At 44.6% G+C, this 22,582-nt stretch overlaps 1 protein-coding gene and 1 long non-coding RNA gene across 14 annotated transcripts in view; one reads left to right on the forward strand and one right to left on the reverse strand.

Moving 5' to 3' along the window:
• The window catches only part of RAPGEF1 (Rap guanine nucleotide exchange factor 1), a 111,134-nt gene that overhangs the window by 32,178 nt on the left and 56,374 nt on the right, over positions 1-22,582 (forward strand). The window lies entirely within an intron of this gene.
• Positions 444-9,623, reverse strand: LOC310754745. The gene is made up of 4 exons (XR_014543985.1): positions 9,182-9,623; positions 7,207-8,136; positions 4,177-5,352; positions 444-3,921 (listed from the first exon to the last, which is right to left on the reverse strand). It is a non-coding gene; the product is annotated as an uncharacterized lncRNA (long non-coding RNA).

The raw sequence follows: 22,582 nt of genomic DNA on the forward strand, positions 1-22,582 counted from the left end.
CAGAGAGAGAGGGAGAATTGGAGAACTGCTTCAATCTTGCATCTTTACAAACAGAACACAACAACCCCTGACTTCTGCACAAGTCACTAACTGGAAGGAGGTGCATTTGGCACAGTACAGAGTTACATCAGACAGCCTCCTCAAGGCTTAGGTTATTCTACTCTTTCTATGCCAGGAGTGATTAAGTGCTCCAGTCACACTGATACAGAGTAAGGACAGAATTACCCCTGCACCCCGCCCCCCTGCTGAACAGTACATCTTGCAGAAATGCAGCAAGAATACTTTAACATGAAACTTTGAGATCACAGGATCCTGGCTAGTTATGTATTTGTTTTATTTCACAATATTTGTGTTGTGCTTGATTGTAAAAATTGGTTTACTTAACATTCAGCCTTTCCTTTCTTCATTAGAGCTCAGTGTTGGAGCATTGCTTTCATGCAGAAGACCCAAGCCTAGGTTGAATCCCTGTAATTTTCAGGTAGGGCTGGGAAAGTCCCTGCCCCAAACCCTGGAGAGCCACTACCGGTCAGTGTAGACAGTACTGAGTTAGATGAACCAATGGTCTGACTCACTATAAGGCAGCTCGCTAGGTGGGGTTGTCAGGGAGTTTTGCCTTCTGAGGTTTTTTCCCAGTGGAGAAATGAGCCTCCAGCCTTTCTCTTTACACACTCTCACACACACCACTACCACCCTCTTGCAATAGCCGAACTGCTCAGAACAGCAAAAAAAAGGGGGGGGGGTTGTACACCACCACAGCTTTAGTTCCTCAACTTCTCTTGAGCCTGAGGGTAAAGCTGGTTTGGTTAGTGATATAAAGAAGGAGGTCCTCTTTCAGGAAAGTCTGTTCTTCTCCCACCCTCTAAAATTCATTTAGGGAGGTGTAGGAAGTTGTGGCCTCTGGCCCAAAAGGCTTTCAGTTGATGCATGGCCTGTTTTTAGTTCACTTACAAGTGTCTCCCTATTCCTGCTGCCATTATGTGGGCTTTGGCTGGACTCAGTTTGCAGGAATGCTGCACACATGACACACACTAAAGAAACTTCCATATGTTTCTACTGCCAGGCTTCAGAAATGCATCAAATCCTGAGCACTGTTAGGTGCCTGAGTAGCCAGGGGCCTGGGAATTGTCTAACACTGGATCTCCTGGCTGAGTCTGAGTGATTTATGACTGGTTCTAGTGGACCAGTCAGGAAGGATACCAGCAGCCACTCACAGCTGTCTTCAGATTGAGCCAGACCGAGGTCAGAATTTTGTACGATCAGGTCTTCTTCTTATTCTTTGGCGATCACTTGTAGCTGAGTAAGATTGTCTTCCATAAACACGGTTTTAACAATGAGCCCATAAGTGACTCTGGAGGCTAATTCTGGATCCACATGTCCTTCCACAGTGGGGACATAGGTTTCTGGGCAGGAGTTGATCACGGTGTGTATTTGCCAAGCGTGCCTTCCTCTTAGCACATTTCTCCCTTGCGTCCTGTTCTCCAATTGGAGCACTCACAGGCAAGTGCTGTTGGCTGCCTTGTGCCCCAGGTCTCTGCCAAGCTGCAGTGCCACCTTTGAGTTGGTCATGTTAGCGAAGCACAGGCGAAGCCAGGCTACCCCAGTGGTACAGAGAGAGTAAGGTACTTGTGTCAACCTGCCAAAATCTCTTATTTGAGAACCCTGGTTCCCTTCACTTAATTTTGTGTTGCACAGTTGTGTACAAGGACTGTAGTTTGATGGCAGAGCGTCAACCTTGCATATGGAAGGACCTGTGTTTCATTCCTGGCATCTCCAGGTGGGGCTGCAGAAGACCCTGTTCTGCAATGTTGGAGAGCTGCTACCAGGCAGCATGGACAGTACTGACCTAGGTGGACCAATGGTCTGATTCATTATAGTGAAGGACTGTAGCTCAGTGAGAGAGCATCTGCTTTGCATGCAGAAAGTCCCAGAGTCAATCCCTGGCATCTCCAGGCAAGGCTGGGAAAGATTCCCTGTCTGAGACCCTGGAGAGCCATGGCCAGTCAGCATAGGTAACACTAAGCTAGATGGACCATTGGTCCGACTCCACTTAAGGCAGCTTCCTACATTCTGTGCACAGCTATCAAATCCAACTATATATGCATTAATGTTGGAAGAGCTTTGCTATGTGACACCTCAAAGGTCCATTCTGCTTTCCTTAGTAGCTAGCCTGGTACCTCCTGGGGAGCCTACAAACAGGGTGCAAAGGCAATAGCCCTTTCCCCAACAGTGGGGACACCAGATTCTATCAATTAAGCTATGTGTTTTGTCAACAAGTCATAGAATCATTGAGCTGGAGGGTGATCCTAGTGCGCCATCTAGGGCAGTCTCCTATTTGAAGCTGGAAATCCACAGCTAGGACCCCCACCCAGCAAACAGGCAATTCTCCAGCTTCTGCTGGAGGACCTCCAGCCAGAGGATGCACCCCCACCCATATCTAGCTCCTTATTGAATAGCTGTGACCTTCAGGAAATGCCACCTAATGTTCAACTGAAAATCTCCCCTCCTGAATCTGAAGCTCACTATATCTAGTGTGGGCTCTTCACCACAGCAGACAACACACCTTTGCTGTCTTCTATGTGACAACCTTACAGAGATTTGAATACAATTATCTTGCCTTCCCCACTCAATTCTTTTCTTCCGAGCTAAAGATGTCCAGTCCTATCAACCTTTCCCCTGTTATCTTTGGCCCTACCAAATCTACTGCCAATCAGTTGTTGGATGACCCCCAAATTCTAGTCAATCATTGCACAATTTTATTGTCTGTGGTCATTTGATGGTCCCCTGTCGTCTGTCTGCAATCACTCCTTAACTTTGCCCTATCTTGGAATGCAAGTGTCCCTGAGGCCACTTAACCCATCCTTGGTTCCCTTGCTACACACATTTTTTTTAAAAAAAAAATTCTGTGGAAATCCAGTTGACAGCAGCTTTATTTCCCACCTTAAAGAGCAGGGATGGGGCTGTTGGGCTACAGATGTTGTTGGACTACAGTTCCCATCATCCCTCACTATTGGCCATGGTGACTGGGGATGATGGGAGCTGGAGTCCAACAACATCTGGAAAGCTGGAGTTTCCCCCCTTTCTTTGACTTGGAGTCTAAATGCCCCACTTGGAGCTGGCTTGTTCTGAAAGCTCAACAGACAAGATGAAGAGATGGGTGATTCTTAGATGCCCAGATATGAAAGGGCCCTTGTGGAAAAGCCTATCTCCCTGGCCCTCTCAACACTAGTTTATAACAGTTGCAGTCTGGGAGTGAGGGCTGGGAAGATAAAGGTTTTTGAGAGGCAAGTCTATAGGATTGGATCTGGAAGTTCAGATGGCTTCTGGTGTCACCAAAGAGGACCAAACCTGGGTTTTTTGTTTTGTTTTGGGAGTTTCCCAATCTCTGATTGCTTCGGTCTTGTCCCTTGCCCCCTTGGGACATAAGGAGGGGTAATGTACCCACCTTGTGTCCCAAGTATAACTTTAGGTTGCCCAAACCAGCATTTACTTAGCTTTACAGTGAGTCTTGCTTTTCACATAGCATTGATGGGTTGGTGTTAGACATTTTGACTAAAAATGGCTGTGTTGTCAATGTTTTCCATGGCAAATATCTAAAGAGGAATGAGGCAAAGTCCTGGAGGAGGAAGAGTCTGTCAGTAGTTCTTAGCTGTGGTGTCTGAGTAGAGCCTCCAAGTTAAGAAGCAGTGTACCTTGTATGCCACCTACTGAAGATGCAGGCAGTATTTGGAAGGGGTGGGAGAAAGCTGCTATTTTCAGTCCTTGCTTGTGGGATTCTAGGAAGCATCTGGTCAGTTGCTGTAAAAAAACAGGATGCTAGACTAGGTAGTCCTTCATCCTGATACAGGGGACTTGTCAGCTGCAAAATGTGTGTTGTATTGGTTTAGAACTATGATTTAGAGCAGTGGTCCCCAATTAGGTACCCTATTTTTTGCTCTATAAGACTCACTTTTTCCCTCCTAAAAAGTAAGGGGAAATGTGTGTGCGTCTTATGGAGCGAATGCAGGCTGCGCAGCTATCCCAGAAGCCAGAACAGCAAGAGGGATCGCTGCTTTCACTGTGCAGCGATCCCTCTTGCTGTTCTGGCTTCTGGGATTCAGAATATTTTTTTTCTTGTTTTCCTCCTCCAAAAACTAGGTGCGTCTTGTGCTCTGGTGCGTCTTATAGAGCGAAAAATACGGTAAGTATTACAGACTCCCTGTTTTTCAAAAGCCAAACCATTGACTCCCTACTTTTGAAAGTGTTGACATCTCTATGGTAGTTTTTGTTATGTGAATGGTGCCACCATAACCTCCAATATGTCCCAGCACAAAACTGGGACACATGTTTTCAGGACCATGCATCCATGCGAGTCACATGACCCATGAAAGAGCACAGCGCTGACAAACATGTGTTTTGGGTCGCCACAATCTTGGGTAAGATGTGCATCTGGCTGTGATCTCATGTGGTTTTGGGTGCCATATTCATGTGAGAAGAGCATGGCTCTCAAAAACAGGATGTCCTGGACAGTTGGTGGGTTAGTGCTACGGATCCCCTAGGTGGGTTACACAGACAGCCTGATTGGGAGCCACTGGTTTAGAGCATTAGCCTTCACCAACCTGGTGCACTCCAGATGTTGTTGGACTCGACTCCCATCATCCCAAACAGCATGAGCGATAGTCAGTGATGATGGTTTATCCCTGCCCTGCTTGAGAGTGTGAAAACAACTACAGAATGCTTCCTGTTCAAGTCCTGAAGAGATTTTCCAAAACAGGAAATGCAGAGCATTTGGTGACACAGATCAATCCACATGTTTTTAATATGAACTAGAATGTTTACTTCCAGTTCCCGTTTTAGATGAGGAATGGACTAGTAATATCTGCAGCAAAACGTTGCAGTGTCAGCTTCACCTTCTAGCTGGATTGTTCTTGTTCAGGGAGCCAGCTAGCCAATTTCCCATAGTGATTGGTTTTCACCCTCCCACCATGGGACTGTGCAGGGGATGAATAAGGACATAAGAGTTGAAAGGGGGGGTCAAAAAGGGCCTGGGGTAGTTTCTAAATTGTATTCTATACTGCTTAATGTAACATGGATATGTGGAACCCCTTTAAAATATATGCAAACCACTTCCAGTTTCCTGCTGTGGGAAATGGCTGCCTCCCGCACGAACAGACCCCAGCCGTGCCAGTAATTCAGGGTTGATATGGGGGTAATTAGTCCTGGCAGACTCCCCAGGGTGGGGGAGGACTGTCTCACAGACCCGCAGATCATCCGTGACCTGTCGGCTCGCATCAAGGTGCAAGTGGCAGGGATGCTGGGTCTAAGAGCACGGCACGGATGGCACTCTCCAGAGCCACTCCTACACGCAGGAGACACCTGTTTTGTAAAATAATAAGATTTGGATAAATAAATAAAAAAACAGGCATGTTCCAGATGGAGGAGGAAAAAACTGACAAATTATATAGTCGTTGAATGATGAATTTTGGACTTTAAACAGACTCTCATCTTGAAACGTGGATTAAGGTGAGCAACCGCTATCTTTCCGTACTTGCTATATTACATCACGATTTGGCGAAGCTCAGCCAGAAATAATTTAATTACTTAAACGAAACACAAGAGGCGAAAATTTTAATTGAATGTATAATGCACAGCCTTCAACAGAGAACTCTAATGAGAATTAGAGCTGGCAAAATAAGATCAGATATGGCAGCTCGGGTTGAAGATGGAAACAAAATGGCAAGTATTATCGCGCAGTTACAAAAAAAAAGAAAAGAGGAATTCTAATGGAAAAGAGCTCCATTGGACTTGGGGTGTACAATCATACCTCGGGTTACAGACACTTCAGGTTGCGTTTTTTCAGGTTATGGATGCGCTGAAACCCAGAAGTACCGGAATGGGTTACTTCTGGGTTTCGGCGGTTGCGCATGCGCAGAAGACCAAATCGCAACATGCGCAGACGTGGCGCTGCGGGTTGCGAATGTGCTTCCCACATGGATCACGTTCGCAACCCGAGCGTCCACTGTACTTTGTTCTAAAATACATCTGCTTGTATGGATTATTTTTATACATTATTGTGGACAGAAATTGCGGACAGAAGGATGGAGAGCGCTGGATCCCTGCCAGCTCTTCTAGGGCCTGGAGGAGCTGTCCTTTTGTTCTTGGAGGAATTTAAATAATTCTCACATAATATACAGCCGGGAAGCATGCCCTACAATACAGCATTATATACAGACATATACGGACACCAGCTCATTAAGAGACATCAGAGAGAACTTGTTGACTTGCCATTTATAAACTCTATTTTTGGAATGAAGCCCGGTGCCTTTAATGAGAACTTAACGAACAAAGGAGAGATAAGAGAACTGAACACCAACATAATTGGACAGAGAATAAGATGGGGGGGGGAATGCTTCCTGTGGGTTAACAATATAAAAATTTTGCTACAGAAACAATGAGCCACAGAAACAATGACTGATCAGACTGAGAATAAGGATGGATAATTTGAAAAATATTAGTTTGGAATTTGAAAAGTAGCCGAAAATGCAGAAACATGAATGAGCACGATTATCTCTAGACATCTGGAACATGTGAAGTCCCACCCTCCAATAATAATTTTATAATTGGAATATATAATAGGTGGTATTGTTATTATTGTAATTTGGACTGATTTGATTTAATTTGTCATTAATTGGAAGATTGTTATTGAAACTGAATAAAAAATTTAACAACAACCACAAATAGATATGCGAACCAGCTGTTGGCACACAAATTCTTTCCAAGGACTGGAATAAAATTTGGGAATTGTGACCCTTAAAATCTTGTTTCCAGAATAGCTAGGGGTGAATTCCTTAAAATTACTACACAGATGGTATTGCACTCCTTTGCAAAATGTCAAAAATGTTTTCTACTATATCATTTAATTGTTGGAGGGGTTGCAATAAACTTGGTACATATTATCATTTGTGGTGGGAATATCAGTTGGTGCAAGATTTTTGGAATTTAATTGTGACAGAAATAATAGATATTACTAAATAGACTCCAAATAAAAAGTAAATAAATAAAAAATCCAAAATTAATGCTACCAGGTTAACATTAATCTTGATCTTATATATGATCTTGTCAGCATGAATAGTAATTGCAACTCAGTGGAAAACAGCCCAAAATCTTACACAGGATACTTGCTACCACTCACTCTGAAATATAGCTATAAATGAAAGAAATAATACATACTTTGAGATTTTGAAAAGGACTAAAACTTCCAGGCAATTTGTATATGATTTGGCATTCCTTTATACAGCGGAACCATCATTTTCAAGACAGGGTTCTGACAAGTTTCAAGACTAGTTGCTTGGCATCCAAACAAGTACTAACTAATGCAAACTAGTTGCTTGGCATCCATCTTGCTTGGTAAACAATGGAGGAGTACACTTTTGCGGGTGAAGTCATACTATAGGTAGGTCGCAGTGCCTGCTGTGGCTGTAAAGGCCGATATGGGAGAGAAATGTTTCATTACTATGATAATTTTTTGGTGCAGGTGCACCATCCTGTTTCTTCTCTTCCCAGCAGTGGAAAATAAGTTTCTGAGTTATAATGCAGGCAATCTAATTAGATGCGGGAAATTTAATTAGGAACTATGAGAAATCAAGAGCATGAGCATGTACAGAAGGCATCTGCCTTGCCATTAAGGAACATCTGTATTTAATCAGATGATTCCACAATATAACAGTATTCTCAGGCCATATTTCTTTCTTCATAGCTCATAGAATCATAGATAATTTGATGCCCCCCTTTTTTGAAGATGGGGGCAACATTTGCCCACCTTCAGTCTGCAGGGACTTCACCTGTTCTCCAAGAGTTCTCAAAGATTATAGACAGAGGTTCTAAGATTACATCCGCAGGCTCCTTTAGTACCCTTGGGTGCAGCTCACTAGGCCTGGAGATTTGAATTCATTTAAATTAGCTAGGTGTTCCCTTATCACCTCTTTTCCTCTCTTGGGCCGCAGCTCCTGCCTCACATCATTTATTACGTTATCACCAGGTTGGGCATTGCGTTCCTATTGGGTGAAGACAAGAGGCAAAGTAGGTGTTGAACAGTTCTGCCTTCTCTTTGTCACCCAATAGCATTTCTCCATCTTCACCACTTGCTTGTTCTTCCTCTTACTTCAAATAAGAATTGTAGACAGGTTCAGAGTTTCACTTTTTAACAATTTCAAGCCTATAGCCCAGAATTCCCAACTTGCTAGAGGCTAAAGCCCATCCAGGTGCACCCGTCTCATCAGAGAATATTAAAAGTAGGGTATCATTCCCCCCCCCCCACTTGTTTTGCTTATTTATTTTCTTCTTACAGATTACAAATCCTAGTACAGTGGTACCTCGGGTTACAGACGCTTCAGGTTACAGATGCTTCAGGTTACAGACTCCGCTAACCCAGAAATAGTACCTTGGGTTAAGAACTTTGCTTCAGGATGAGAACAGAAATTGCGCCGCGGCGGCACGGCAGCAGCGGGAGGCCCCATTAGCTAAAGTGGTACCTCAGGTTAAGAACAGTTTCAGGTTAAGAATGGACTTCCAGAACGAATTAAGTTCTTAACCCGAGGTACCACTGTAATCGTGGTTGGTAATAAACAAGTGTAGGTGATATATTGATTATTATTTTTTTTTACTTTATTCAATTTATGCTTCTAATAATTTCAGTTGGGGACAATAGAAACTTTATCAAGGGGTCAGTGAACTCATAATTTTGGCTATTCCAGCCCATTCCCATCCTAATTTTGCATTTCCAGTCCATTCCATTCTGTGGCTACTGAGCCTGCTCAATTCTCATTGGAACCTATGCCCTTTTAAAATGTGGTGGTGGGAGGTTGGGGGGAGTATTGGGCTGTTGATTTTATTTTGATTTGTGGTTTGATTTTGTTCTGTGAACCACCCTGAGACCTCTGGGTATAGGGTGGCATATAAATTCAACAAATAATAAATAAAATAAGAATAAGAATAAATAATAAGCCCCCCTTTAGGCATTCATTTATATATGTTCTGTACTGCTTCAAATCTCAGCATTTCCCTGAGCGTGGCATACCAGCTCTCTTGTTCTCAGTGCTTTTATTCCGACTCCATTTATGTCAGCACTTAGTATTAGAAGGTGCTTTCTTTCTTTTATTTCATTTTATGTTATTTTATTTATAAAACTCTCTGTGGAGTGCCTTACATCTGAGCTCTTGAACCCTAGGATAGCTTGTTGTTAGCATTGGTGTCCTCCACAGCCCTTGCCATAATTGTGTGCCTTAATGGTGAGAGACAATGACATCACCCCTGTTGCCTTGGCAATGGGTAAACAGCCCCTGGCAACATGGGGTTCTTTTTAGAAACCTGTATTCCAGCCAGACAAGTCGCATGCCTTGAAATCCAAGCCTAAATTGCGAAGTTCGTTTTCCTTTCCCCCAAGAAGGGGGGGACGGGACACTGAACCTTCCCAAGGGAAGTGACAGGCAGGTCAAACAAGAAAATGGGCACAATATCAATGTTTCACACCCTTTCACTGTTCCTCCAGCTTGAGGCTGGTGCCTTGTGGGGGATGGGAAGGGTCAGAGCCTTTTGTTCTTTTCGGGAGGATGTGGCTTTCCATCCTGGAAATCCAGCCACTGAAGGTGCTTCAGACCTTAAGTGCCTGAGCTATATGTTATTATAGCCTTTTCACACTAGGATTTTGGTATAATCCAGTAGCAGCCTTGGTGGTCTTTTGCACCCCTCCTGCAACATCTGCTGGGCTTGCCCAAAAGCAAGAGATGGGTTTCTGCATGCTGGTGGAGGGGGGCCTCCAGGCAAGCCAAAATACTGATTTGTAAATTGAACCTGGACAAACTTAAGTCACATGATCTGTTATAAGGCAGCTTCCTGTGCTCCTTTCTTGCTGGTGCAGCTAGTCTTCTGTCAGCTCTGACTTTTTCTATCGGGAGTTGTAGGGGGGCTATGCAGATTACATTCGCACTTGATACCCTTCTGGCCCCATGCTCAGGACTGCTGTGCTGTTGGCCTGCCACCAGTTAATTCACCCTTCTGAGGAAGTTCCACTGGTAGAGGATTTGTTTTGCATGCCGAAGGTCCCAGGTTTAATCCCTGCCAGCATCCCCAGGTAGGGCTGAGAATGCTCACCACTTGAAAGGCTGGAGAGGTGCTGCCTGCCAGTGTTGATAATTCAGAGCTAGATGGACCATAACAAAGAGATTGATGGATTGAATAAGAGGCGTGCATTTACATATGTTTAAAAATGTCTAGTGTAAGGCCAAGGATGGTTCACCTGTGGCCATCCCAAGATTGCTGGACTATACCTCCCATCATCCCTGACCATAGGTCAGTAGGTTTTATAAAACTCCAGCATCTCTAGGTAGAGCTGGGAGAGACCCCTGCCTGAAACCCACGAGAACTGCTGCCAGTCAGTGTTGACAATACTGTGGTAGATGGACCAACCCTTTGAGTGACAGAAGAACTCCCCCTTTGATAGCCCTGCAACTAGGAACACCTTGACTGCTGTTGCTTAGGGTAAATGGCTAGGATTCCAAATAAAACTATCCCCCTCCAAAAAAATTATTTTATTTTATTTTGCTTTCTCCACCAGCCCCTTCCAGACATGGAAGGCAATGACATCTGTGAGTCATGGAGCATTCCCCTGGCCAGCAGAGGAAGGAGAGAGGGCCCTCCCTTCTTCAGCCTTCAGATGCTGCTTTGCCCTCCATTATGAGCTGCCTGGTTCAGCCCAGCCATTGAAATGTCAGTGAAGTCAAAAGTGGCCGCTGGCTGCCTCTGCTTCCTGAGGGCCAGGCTGCTTCGGAGGGTGACGTGCAGATCAGGAACAAGTTTCTCCCATCAATCTGGCTGGACTGTCTGGATTCAGCCCATGCCTGCCCACCACCTCCGCCTTCTTCCACCGATTCCTGGCTGCTTTCCTAATCTGCTCATTCCCTACAGAGTCTTGGGACTTGGGACAGCTCCACCCAAGCAACAGAGGTTACGGGTGGGCCAGTTTCCTGTATGTTGAAGCTTCTTCCCTTGTCTTTAGAAAGGAAATGAGCCAAGACTGCATTTACACACAATCAAAGGATGTAAAAAAGGGGGTTTGTAGGGCAGCCTGCCTTGACCTGGTGCCCTCCAGACATTGTTGGACTCAAATTTGAATAAGCCCCAGCCAGCATGGCCATTGTTTGGGGATGGTGGAAGGTGTAGTCCACTATCTGTAGAGCACAAGGCTGGAAAGGCTACAGTAGGACTAAAATTTCTCATCAGATTGGGAAATTTCCCATCGGCCTCAAGGGGAGTGCTTTTATGTTGCAAAAATACACAATAAAACTATTAATACACAGTAACTAATAAATAAATAAATAAATACTAATGTAAATTCCTTCTTCTGACCATTTTCTGCCACTCCTTCAGACACCTGGCTCTCACGCAGGGCCCAAACAAACTCACAGATCACTCCATTCCTAAAGAAGTTTCCTGGAATCTGCTGGCACCATCCTAGTCTTTCATGCTGGGGTTTATGGACAGGCATCCAGGTCTGATGGTGCTTCCCTGGGCTACCCACCACTGCATCCCATTCTGCTCTCAGATTAGCTGTACTGCATGAACCCAGTTCTAGGCAGCAGCAGGTTTGGTTGGGTGAGTTTCCTAGGAGGTCCAAAGGATGGCCAATATGACATCCATCCACTTACTGTTCTTTCTGTGGCCTCTGCAGGGGTAGTGGTGGTGCAAGCAATGCAAGCAGTGAGCATGGTTTCTCTAGAACATTGATTTTGAAGATTTACTACTGCCCTAAATTGATGAGAGATCTGATTTAGTATCTTTGACTTTTATATATATTTTCAGTAAACAAAAGCAAAAAAATAAAGAAGATCTGCCATGTTAGTTTTTTTCATGCTATCTTGACAAGTTTTCCCAAATAATAAAAAAATCACTTGAATTGAAATTGGGACCGGGGTGGATTTAATCAAATGAGAGTAGCATGGCTTAAATGTTTGAACCAACTGAGTGCTTTACTTGGAAACTATTTTTATTGTAGAACTTGTAAATATTTTAAGACAGGAGAATGCAATAGCATTTACTTCTCTTCTATTGTTTAGAATTTAAGTGGGTGGTGGTTAAGACACTAAAACTGTTAACGGACTAATTTTAGCATGTCTGAATAGCTCTGGGCATAAATATGTGATTCCTAGAGGTAGTCACCAGTGTAAGTGACTTACAGCTTATACATGGTCCACCACAACATCATTAGGGACAATAAATGGGAAATGATGGTCATTGCACACTTATAAAAGCATAGAATTGGAAGAGAGCTGAGAGACTGTCTAGTTCATGCTTTGCACATGTATCCATGGGCTTGGTGGAGTGAACTGGTAGCAACATGGAATGGCACGCAGGTAAAGTGAGCAGGCTGGCAGGAGATGGAGTGCTCTATCCCTCTGCTGTGCACACTTGGCTAATGGAAAAAGGGGTGGCACTCTCCTTCTCTCCTTTGCCAGCAAGCTAGTAAACATTATTTTGCAGGCTAGTAACTTCATTTATACACCTGGCTTAAAGACCCTAGAATCCTCATTCCCAACTGAAATTTAGCCTTATATAAATAAGAAAGTATGGATTTACATTCCTAAACCACCATTTGGTGCTAACAAGGGCCCTCAAAGCAGTTTACAGAAACTTACATTTGAGGGGTATGGAACCTCTAAGGTCCAAGAGCCACATGTGGTGCTCCAGATGCTTTATCCAGCTTTTGGTCATGTCTCTTCGGCAAGCTGCACCTTCCCTGGCTCTCCTCCACACCCTCCTTGACTGCTTTTGCCTGGCTGGAATGTGTCCTTGAGCTGTGATAATCTCTCGTTTGCCTTAGATGAAGGGTGTGTGTGTATAGAAATTCCTTACTTTTGCATGCGTAGAAGTAAACAAGCTATGCAAAAAAGTAACACGGAATCACAGAATTGTAGTGTTGGAAAGGACTCCAAGTATCATCTAGTCCAACCCCCTGCAATGAGGAATCTCAACTAAAGCATCCATGACAGATGGCCACCCAGCCTCTGCTTAAATTCCTCCAAGGAGGGAGAGTCCACCATCTCCCGAGGAAGCCCAAGCCCGTTCTGCTATTGAGCAGCTCTTACCATCAGAAAGTACTTCCCAATGTTTATTCGTAATCGCCTTACTTGTAATTTGAAGCCATTGGTCCAGGTCCTGCCCACCAGAGCATAGGCTTTCTTGCAAGCCTGAGTTCATTTTGAGCTTTAGCTCACTTGACATTCACCCTGCAACTGTTGGCTACTCATGTATACTCTTCCTTTGTGATTTCCTTTTTCTTCCATGTCTTGTATATGCCCTTCTTAAATCTCAGCTCAGCTGTAATCTCCTTATGTAGCCACACAGGTTTCTTTAGATGCCTCCCATCTCTCTTTTTGGAATTGTCTGTCTTTCTGCCTTCAATATTTCACCTTTAAGGCGTAGTTAGGGGGCGGGGGGCACTGGACGCCACACTGTGAGCCACATGTCTCTCCTGGGAGTGACACGGTAGATGCCTGCAGGCTCCGCATTGCCCGAAACAGCAGCGTGGGGCTTGCGTCTGCCCGCCACCTCCTGCAGGCTCAGCCAACATACAACTGAGGGGGAGGCAGTGAGTGGACTGTCTGCAAGCTTTGTGCGGCTCTTTTGAGCAGCGCAGGGCTGGCATCTGACCATCGTTTCCCCCTCAGCTGTAGCGCAGCTGAGCGTGAGGAGATGGGCAGGCAACAGCATGGGGATTGCTTCTGCCCACCACCTCCCCCTCAGCTGCCCTACAGCAGAGAGGGAGGCCCGGCTCTGCTCAGCTCACCCTGCCCCGGCTTGCCCCATGGGCGGCCTGCCCCGGGCGCAGGATGCATGCGCTGCCTTGGGTGCCTGAGCGCCTAGCTACGCCGCTGACACCCATTCATTTCTGACCATGGGACTTCACCCAGTAGTTCCTTAAGTTTTTTGAAATCAGCCTTAAAGTCCAGAGTGCATGTCTGACTACACTCAGTTTCCCCTAGCCTCTGTATTATGAAACCCAGGAGGACATGATCACTTCTTCCCAAGTTTTGAGTAGTTCCACTTCATCAATCAGTTCCTCTCTCTCGTTGAGGATCTGGTCCAAAATAGATGATCCCCTTGTTGCTTAGTTAAACCTTACATTCTCGGCAGAGGTTGAGTTCCAACAGATATCAGGGAAGTTGAAGTCTCCTATGAGTATTATATCTCTCCTTCTTGAATGTTTGGTAATCTGCTCTAGGAAGCGCATCCAACTCTTTAGTCTGGCTTGGCAGACACCCGCAGTAAGGTCACTGTTGTTTCTCTCTCCTACAATTTTTATCCATATATTCTCAATCTGCTTTTCATGCTCCAGGTCATGTCATGGATAACTTCACAAGTGTACATATCCTCTACATATAATGCTGTTACTCCTCCCTTCCTATTTGGTCTATTCCTTTTGAACAGGTTTTACCCTTCAATTTCTACATTCTAGTCTTGAGTCTCATCCCACCAGATTTCAGTAATGCCTGCCAGAAAACAAGCTTACACTGTCTTCTATTAGACAGCTCTTTAGATAGTTGAAACATACCCAACTCCCTCAACCATTCCTCATAAGGCTTGGTTTCCAGACCATTTTATCTTCTATGCTACCCTTCTCTGCATACATTCCAGTCTGTCAATATCCTTATTAAACTGTGGTGCCCAGAACTGGACACAGTACTCTAGGTGTGCTCTAGCCAACGTGGAATAGAGCAGTATTATTACTTGCCTTAATTGGGAAACATCCATTGCTCCACCCACTTTCTATCTCTGGCCCCCAGCACAGCACCGGCCCAAGACATTTTGGCACTTGACGTGAACCAAAAAATGCTGGCCCACCTGCCAGGGAAGAATGGGCGAGTGAAGATCTACATCGGGAACGGGGGTGGGTGTCAAATCAGTGTTACCCCATGGCTGAAGTGGGATTCAAAGGCCGTCACAGTTCGAGGGAAGAGGCTCACTCTGAATCCTGCCAATCGGGTGCACAGTCCAGGAGACCCTATAGTATGTTGGCTCCCAGTACGTTTCCAGGCACAATTCAAAGTGTTGTTGCTGACCTTTAAAGCCCTAAACGGCCTTGGCCCAGTATACCTGAAGGAGCGTCTCCACGCCCATCGTTCAGCCCAGACACTGAGATCCATCTCCGAGGGCCTTCTGGCGGTTCCCTCAATGCGAGAAGCGAAGTTACAGGGAACCAGGCAGAGGGCCTTCTTGGTGGAACACCCTCCCATCAGATCTCAAAGAAATAAACAACTATCTGACTTTTAGAAGACATCTGAAGGCAGCCCTGTTTAGGGAATAATTTGATGAATTGTTGTATTTTAGTATTTTGCTGGAAGCTGCCCAGAGTGGCTGGGGAAACCCAGCCAGATGGGTGGGGTATAATAATAATAATAATAATAATAATAATAATAATAATAATAATTATTATTATTATTATTATTATTATTATTATTATTATTATTATTATTATTATTATTATGGGCAGCCCCGCTATTTCCTCCCTAAATTTGGAAGACCAGCAGTGCCTCTTAATTGCCAAGAGGCCACTGTAGAGGTGGCATGGGAGAGCAGATCCAACCTCTAAGGAGTTCACTGCAGCAGTGACCGATGCATTCCTCTGAGGACAGATCTGCTGCCCCTGTGGATCCTGCTGCCTGAGGTGACTGCCTCACCTTGCCTCAAGGGTGGGACATCCCTGCCCCAGCAGTTACCTCTACAGGCAGAAAGATGCTTTCCATTCCTGAATAAGCAATAAAACAACTGAAGCAGGTTTAAACACTTAAACCAAAATTGAAGCCAGTGAGTATTTTTCGCCCCATAGGGCGCACCTAGTTTTTTTGGGGGGGGAGGAAATAAAGAAAAAAAATTATTTCCCCCCCAGGTGGGGGGCTGGCGCGGGGGAAGCCCAAGCCTGCTATCCGCAAGCCTAGGGAGCCCGGCGGGAAGTCGCGCTGGTCTCCCCAGGCTTGCAGAGAGCTGCGTGAAGCCCGGGCGCACGCTCTTCAGCACGCCCCAGGCTTCAGAATGCAGGCAGCTCTGCGCAACCCTTAGGAGATCGGCGCGAAGGGTTGCGCAGAGCTTCCTGAAGCCTGGAGAGCAACAGGAGTCGGTGCGCACTGACCCCTCTCGCTCTCCAGGCTTCAGCGAAAGCCTGCATTCACCCCATAGGACGCACACACATTTCCCTTCATTTTTGGAGGGGGAAAGTGCGTCCCATCCCTTTCTGGCCCACACCTGTCAAAGCTTACGTTTTAAACCCTCTTGTTTCAGGGACACCCACCCACACACCCTCGTTGCACTTTTGCAGAGCTTAGGAAGTGGAGTCATACACTGGTATAATGTTAACAGTATGCTTTGGCCTCTAAAGCCCAAGCTTCCTCTTTCATCTGGAGTTCATCCTTCTGCTCTACTTCCGCCAAAATCCTCATGCACCCCCACTCCCCCTCCCCGCTGGCCAGGGCTTTAATTGAAGCTTCTCTGTCTTTGCCACTCACTCTTCAGATGACAGAGAGGCGCTCAGTGAAGAGGGAAATGCCATTTTAATGGGCAGCGTTGTGTAACTCGTTACATAAGTCACCTCTGTGCTCAGAAGCGCTTTGGAAGAGTTCTGTTCACTCAGAGGCGCTTTGTGGCTTCATTATCAGGTGGGAAGAGAGGACCTTTGTTGCTCTCCCTCTGGTAGCTTTTGGGATGCTTCCTTCCTTCCTGTCCCCTTAGGCCTTTTTTGAAAAAGAGTGACACAGCTTGTTAGCCCTCCAGTTGATTGCATGATCCTTAAATTTTGAGTGTTCTTTCAAAAGCTGTGTCTGCTTCCAAGCATCATTGTCACAGTGGGGGAAATAAATGTTTTGACTGACCTGGGGCTTTTTTATGTGTGTGAAATTGTCCGCCTGGTCTTTTAAATGAATCATTTTTTTAAAAAGCAGTTTCAGAAAAGTGTCCTTTGAGGAAATCAAGGGCTTTGGGTTTTCAGATTATTTATATCTAGGCTGGATTGTTCTCAGTCTCTCTAATAGTGAACTCATGTGGTGGGTGCCGACAGAAATAGTGGAGTCAAACTGGGACCACTAAGAAACGAGAGAGATAAATTGGTATGGATGGGGCAGGGGTACCTTGAGGTTTGCAAAGTACAGACTCTTTTTCTTACAAACCACACAAACTCTTAAGGGAGTTAAAACACAGCAGCCCCAAATAATCCCAAAGAAAACTCAGCTTGCTTACTAGCTGCATAATAGGTTGGTTAGAAAGGAAACTGGAAAGAGGGAGTGGAATGGAATATCCTTGAGGAGAGCATGCCGGGCTGACTAGAATCCTGAACAGAAGCCCGTAGGTGAGATACATATTGCAGCTTTTTCTGTGCATGTCCCACTATGGCCCGTATGCTTCCTCCTGATTCTCTTGCACAAAGCTTACACAGGAGTTAGATTGTGGGTAATAATCCAAGATTCGTCCTACTCAGAGGAGACTCATTGAAACTGATAGACCTGACTAACTTAGGTTCATGAATTTTGCATGGTCTACTCTGCTGGCTACAACCCACAAGCAGCACACTACACTTCCCCCAAACAAAAGAGTCACTAGTTTTATTTTGCAAAAAAGTAAGCTTGTTTTTTGTCCTGCTGCTTGCATCCTGCTGCAAGCCTGGGGCCAATAAATCCTCCACTGGCTCCTTTTTTCCTGCCTCAATCCGCCCCTATGGTTTTCAAAAAATAAAAATAAAAAAATGGACCTCCTTCACCAGGTTTTAATGTTGTGTCTTGGCCAACTGACAAAAGCTTTGCTCAAGCAAATTGCAGTGTGTCGAAATGTCGCCCAGCTGCTCTGAGCTGCTCCAGCAGCATTCGAAGGTGACTCAGAATTGCTGGTGCTCGGGACTGGCTCTCTGTGCCTGAAGGCGGTTTCCCAGCCAGGACACTCTTGCCTGGAAGTCACAGGCTGGTTTTTAAATTTTTGTCAGTGCGTGTGCGCGCGCGCTGTGTGTGTTGTCAGGAGTTAGGCACGCGCCGACTTGTGGCAAGGCAAGCTTTAAAGCCAGCATAAGGCCATGACTCAGCAGCTGGACCACGTTCAAACCCAGCCTGGTAATAAGGCACATTCGTCTTTGCCAAACGGATGAAATGAGGAAGGTTTGTATGCAGGCTTATGTGTTAGACTTTCTCTCAGGGATGTGGAGAGGAGGCAAAGGCTTTGGCCCAGAAATCTTGGTTAAGGTTGGGGGCTCTGTTGTTAACCATTTTCAAAGGCAAGGAAGCATCCATGGAGATGAAATGCAGGTGCCCATGGGAGGCTGTTTTGAGAGGGAATGAAATTGTTTGAGTAAAGGGGTATAAAACTATGCATGGCAAGGAGAAAGCGATTAGAGTGACATTTCCCCTCCCCTTCTCACAACACTAGAACCCCAGGATCTTCCCTTGAAGGTGAATATTTAAAGATTTCAAGACAGGCACAAAGAAGTAGTGCTCCACACAACACATAGTTAAAACAGTAGGATTGGCTGCAGCAGGATGATGCGACAACCACCAGTTTGAATGGCTTTAAAGAGGAAGTAGACAAACACATGGAGCAAAGGCTATCAGTGGCCAGTGGCGTAGCGTGGGGGGTGCAGGGGGGGCCGGCCGCACCGGGCGCAACATCTGGGGTTAGGGCAAATCCATGGGTTAGGGGGCGCAAATCCACGGGTTAGGGGGCACAAATCCACGGGTTAGGGGGCGCAAATTACTTGCCTTGCCCCGGGTGCTGACAACCCACGCTACGCCACTGTCAGTGGCTGGTAGCTATGATATGCTTCTTTATGCCTCTTAAATCCAGTTGCTGGGAATCACCGGTGAAGAGATGGCTGTTGCACTCAGGGTCCCACTTGGGCCTCTGGTTGGGCACTGTGAGAACACGATGTGTGACTAGATGGGCCTTGGACCTGATCCAGTGCACCAGGCTCTTCTGATTGGAACCCTGATCTCTGACAGACTTAACCGCTAAAAATAATGAGCAAGCTTTCAGAGGTTCTCCATAATTCATCATCACACCTTAATGACTTTAGCAGTTCCCTTTCCGGTTCATTTTTGCTCTTTCCCACTCTATCCCTTGCTATGGACATATCAAAAACATGCTTGCTGTTTTGTGACATTTTGATATGTTGGATAGCAAAGGTGTTGCCTAGTTATGGATTTTGGAATTGTAAAATTTGAACATTTTCATGTCATTTACAGGCTGACATAAAAGCAGTAAATGTGAAGAACTATTTTCACATCATATCGATAGCACCACACACTCTGGCATGGGGTAGGAGGAAAGAAAATGTAACGAGGGCATTCCTAACTGTACACATAAATTAATTTGGTTTTCAAATTAAAATTTTACAATCACAAACATACAACATAAAGACAAGATTCCAGAGAATCTTCTGGACTTCCCTTCTCCCCTTTGTGGGCCCTATTATTAATCAATTCCTCCTGCATCTTTTATAATCAAATCTTTTACATCTCCATTATATCCAAAATTTACCATTAAACTACAAGTGTTATTCAAATCCTACTAATGATTTTAAGTGTTTACAATGGTTTTTAAGGTATATTATAAAATTTTTCCCATTCCTTATTAAAATTTTGATCTTCCTGATTTCTTATTCTTCTGTTCATTTTTGCCATTGAGGCATAATTCCATCAACTTGATCTGCCATTCTTCTCTGGTAGGGACTTTATCTTCTTTCCATCTCTGGGCCAATAATATCCACACAGCTATGGTCCCATACATAAACAGTCTTTTCTGCTCCCTTGGGATTTCGGCACCTAGAATTCCTAAAAGAAAGGCTATGGGGTTTGTTTGTTTTTAGAAAAAACCTAACCATACACAGTCTTAGCCAGGAGTAAGTCCCATTAAACTTGGTGGGAATCAGGACCCATCTGCACTGTACGTTAAAAACACTATCATACAACTTTAAACAGTCATTGTTCCCCCCAAAGTATCTGGGGAAGTGTAGCTTGTACAGAATGGTGAGAGTTTTTAGGAGATATTGTATTCTCTTCCCAGAGCTACAATTCTAGAGTTCCCTGGGGAAGAGGGTTTAGCTGTTAAAACCACTCTGGGAATTGTAGCTTGGTGCAAAGAAAAGGGTCCTCTCAGGACCCTTAACAAACTGCAGCTCCTATAATTATTTTTGGCTACAAAGTGGTATAGTAGTGCTTTAAAGGTTTGCTGTAGATGAAGCCTTAATTCTTAGTAAACATATACATAATTTCCCTCTCAGTTACTTACTAGACAAGAGGGATAAGGAAAGCTGAGCGTTGGAGGAAATGTTATTCTTTCCGTGATTGCAACCCAATCAAATTTAATCTCATTCAAAAGCAGGACATGGTGAAGGCGGGGTAAACCCATCTCACTGTGGAAATGCTAGAATTAGGCCTGTCACCCATTTTAAAAAGCCATGGCTAATCTAATTGTGTGAATTTTAATCCATGGAAGGAATCTGTGTAAATTTGCATAGAAATACAAAAGAGTTCTTTCCGTCCTTTGTTTTAGACCAGAGGTCTAAAACCTTTTCAATCCTTTGGGCACAGAACACTGTAGACAGCATCCCCTCTGGTCACTTCAAGATACGCATACCCAAAAAGACACTCACTCATCACTTTACTAAGAGTTTTGGGTAGAAGTTGGATCTACTAGAATTAAACTGAGCCTTAAAAATGTCATCCTTCCAACTTCCCCTTTCAGCTCTACGTACTTTTTATGGGAGAAAAAGCCTATCTCATGATCATGCAGCAAATTATCCTCCAATCCTCCAGAGGTCTGACAGGTCCAAATGACAAGAAGCAGAATTTTGACAGAACATTTAAAAATTCAGAAGGCAGCAGACTTACCTTTGCTAAGAGATTTTCAAGCAGAGGCCACCTTCCAGGGATATTGGACCAGATTATCTTTGAAGAGCCAACCCCGCCTAAGTGTCCTATGCATCTTTGGCACATTGTTATTTGGATTAGGAACACCCAGAGCACCATTTATGTCATGGCAATTTGTTTTGATGTTAGACAGTCACATATGCTGGAATAGAAAAGGCTAAACTTAGCATTTATCATTGTTAGAGAGAGAAGGTTACTGTTGAAACAGCTGACAGTCATAATGCAGTACTTTTTCTGCTAGCACAGAGGGAGTTTTGCATAGTGACCTCTGTAGCAGTCTGCACGTACAGTGGTACCTCTGGTTACAAACTTAATTTGTTCTGGAGGTCCGTTCTTAAGCTGAAACTGTTCTTAACCTGAGGTACCACTTTAGCTAATGGGGCCTTATGCTGCGTGCGAGCCTCTAGCGCATGATTTCCATTCACATCCTGGGGCAAAGTTCACAACCAGGCGTAGCTACTTCTAGGTTAGCAGAGCTCATAACCAGAAGCGTTAGTAACCAGAGGTACCACTGTACCCCAAAACTATGTATTGCTACAGTATGGAAGTCAGCTGTGGACTGCAGTTGTGTTATATTGCAAGACTTGGTATGGAAAGAGTGCAAATAATTCCCTGCTAGTAGTTTCTTTTTTCTGAGTACTTTGAGGTAAGTCTTGAGCCTACGAAGACTTCTGTGTGACTCAGCAGCTCCATGGGCCAGTTGTCTGCATGCCAATGATGACCCATCTCCATCTCCTTTGACATGAGCAGCTCTGGATTTCGACCTGTCCATTTGTGGGTTTACCACATGGCTGCAGAATCTGTTCCCTTGCACAAAATTCAGCATCCTAATAATGTTGGCTCTGATATTTAAAATCAAGCAAATAAATAAATAAATCTCTCATTTGAAGCTGCACAGTGAAATTAGAAACTTGGTTCCCTCTTGGCTATTCGGCCATTGAAGCTAGTTAAATCGGCCGCACATGTACATAGCCACTCACCTATGGTGATTGAGAAATGCCTCTAGACAACCAGACAGTCTGGAATCCTTCAGAAAAGAGCTGAAGCTCAATGTTACTTATTTTTTTAAATTAAATTTGTATACTGCCCTTCATCCAAAGATCCCTGGGTGGTTCACAGCATGAAGTGTTAGAACATCTGTCTTTTACCCAGAAGGTCCCTGGTTCAATTACTGGCATTTCTAAGTAGGTCTTGGAATGTCCCTTTTCTGAAACTCCGGAGAGCCACTGCCAGACAGTATAGACAGTACTGGGCTTGATGAACTCATGGTCTATTTCAGTATGTACCTATTAATTTATGTACCTATTTATTCAGAACTCTAAGGACTTAGAATGTTACTTTATGATTAGGGGACTCTATGTAAGGCATATCCCTATGTTCCTTTGTGCAAGGATTATTTCAAAATGGAATATATTGCTTCTTTATTTGAAAAGCAGTCCTACTCCCCAACCCCTTACAGCTATAACTTGCTACAAAAATGAGATCCAACATTCTTGGTATGTCCAGTCCCCTGCCAATGTAGATGTGATGTGAGAGAAGTTTATAAAATTTTGCATGGCATTGGGGAAATGTATATAGTGTATATAGAGAAAAGTTTTTCTCCCTCTCTCAAAACACCAGAACTAGTGGACTTCTAATAAAGTCAAATGTTGGAA

Source organism: Podarcis filfolensis (genome assembly GCF_964270895.1).
Source record: "Podarcis filfolensis genome assembly, chromosome: Z".
Classification (NCBI taxonomy): Eukaryota; Metazoa; Chordata; class Lepidosauria; order Squamata; family Lacertidae; genus Podarcis; species Podarcis filfolensis.